The sequence below is a fragment of the Apium graveolens genome, chromosome 8, assembly GCF_009905375.1.
Source record: "Apium graveolens cultivar Ventura chromosome 8, ASM990537v1, whole genome shotgun sequence".
Classification (NCBI taxonomy): Eukaryota; Viridiplantae; Streptophyta; class Magnoliopsida; order Apiales; family Apiaceae; genus Apium; species Apium graveolens.
The window spans coordinates 154,172,889-154,175,069 of NC_133654.1; the positions used below are offsets into that span (position 1 = coordinate 154,172,889).

The 2,181-nt window shown below is 40.6% G+C and overlaps 1 non-coding gene across 1 annotated transcript; it reads left to right on the forward strand.

Annotated features, from left to right (window-relative positions):
* Nucleotides 1-772: 772 nt before the first annotated feature.
* Nucleotides 773-879, forward strand: LOC141681423 (small nucleolar RNA R71). Its single transcript, XR_012558858.1, has one exon. It is a non-coding gene; the product is annotated as a small nucleolar RNA R71 (small nucleolar RNA).
* Nucleotides 880-2,181: the final 1,302 nt, after the last annotated feature.

Sequence of the window (2,181 nt, forward strand, 5' to 3'; positions counted from 1 at the left end):
TCAGCTACTTTTCCAGACCTTAAGGTAATAGCCTTGACTTGCTCTTTAGCTTCCTTCCTGCCTGGTACTTCCGTGTCACTGGGAAGAGTTCCAGGTTGACGATTGAGCACTGTATTGGCTAATTGACCGATTTGATTTTTCAAGGTCTTGATAGAAACCGCCTGACTCTTGCACAACAGCTTAAGTTCCTCAAAATCAGTACTAGTAGGTGCAGCTGCACTTCCCTGTTGAGGATATGATTTCCTTGTAGCATACTGCTGTGGTTGCTGGAATCCAGGTGGGTTAAACTGTTTACTCACTCCTTGCTGATATGGTGGCTGAATAGCATTCTGATTATTCCCCCAGCTGAAATTTGGATGATTTATGTTGTTAGGATGATAGGTCGCTGGCACAGGCTGCTGTTGTCGCTGATAATTATTCACATACTGAACAAATTTGTTGACAAGAGAACACTGATCCATAGCATGAGAACCTGCACAAAGCTCATAAACCATAGCTATTTGATTAACTCCATACGTAGCCAGAGAATCAACCTTCATTGATAGCGCTTGGAGCTGGGTTGCAATAGCGGTGGCTGCATCAACTTCCAGAATACCTGCTACCTTGCCTGACGTCATCCTCTGAGTTGGGTTTTGATGCTCATTTGCAGCCATCGTCTCTATAAGATTATACGCCTCAGTATAGCTTTTAGCCCATAAGGCGCCTCCAGCTGCTGCATCGAGCATGGGCCCCCAAACCATTATAGAAACCAGTGATCACCATCCAATCCGGCATTCCATGATGTGGACATTATCTCAACATTTCCTTGTAGCGTTCCCAAGCCTCGCACATAGATTCTGTAGGTTGCTGCGCAAACTGAGTAAGAGCACTCCTCATAGCAGCAGTCTTTGCCATCGGATAAAACTTCACCAGAAACTTTTGTGCAAGATATTGCCACGTAGTGATGGACCCAGCTGGTTCAGAATATAACCAGTCTTTAGCCTTGTCCCTCAGTGAGAATGGGAAAAGCCTCAACTTGATAGCCTCATCAGTCACGCCATTATACTTAAAACTGCTACATATCTCGACAAAATTCCTTATGTGCATGTTGGGGTCTTCAGTTGCCACTCCCCCAAAAGAAACAGAATTCTGCACCATCTGAATAGTGCCCAGCTTGATTTCAAAGGTGTTAGCTTGAATAGCCGGATGAAGGATGCTTGACTGAATGTCATCAATTTTAGGCCGAGAAAAATCCATAAGAGCTGGATCAGCTTGAACAATACGATCTCCCATATTTACTGGCTCTTTCTGCTCAGTTCCTGAATCCGAATCCTCAAAATCTAACTTCTCCGGAATATCAAAAACTTCGTCTGTCTCCTCAGCTATATCTAAAGTCCTCTTGCGAGCACGAGAACGAGTTTGCATAAACGCTTGCTAAAGTACCTGAAACACAACTGGAAAAAATAAGTAACTACTACATCCTAATCACTGAGTCCTAATGACCAATGATGGTAAGTACATAAACTAAACAAATACGCCGAGTCCCCGGCAGCGGCGCCAAAAAACTTGTTAGGGCGAAAACACGCGCTAATATTCATGTAAGTATATGCGTTCGCAAGTAATATAGAATACTTTCTAGTTCGTTCCCTCAGAGACTCAGACTAAATTATTGTCTAATTAAACTCACTCACCAATGTATGATTACTTCTCAATGTTAAGATACTAACACTTAAAATTGTTGATTAAATATTAACTATAATTAACTACTTAATTAATCACTTAACTAACACTTCAATTTATCAATAATAAAACACTCATGAGATCACAACTTCATTATTACTTCCTTCTATAGCCATTGTTATTACCTTTAACATGTGACAGTGATGATATTAATCGAATAACACGAAACTGATAAAAGCTAACTTTCATTGTACTAATACCATTCTACCAAGCATCCACAATTAAGATAGAAGTTGAATAGTCATCAATTATGTTGAGTTCTCATATGTCTACAGAAATTGACAACACAACGATTTAAGCACAAGTTATTCCTTTTGATTACATAGGGCAAATAAAACTGTTAGAGTTACCCACTAATCATGCACAACGTACATGAACCTATGCTAGCATGGCAAGTTCTAAATCTCAAGATCCACCGTCGCTTCACAAGAGATTAACACCCTATCTTATATGTTCACGACG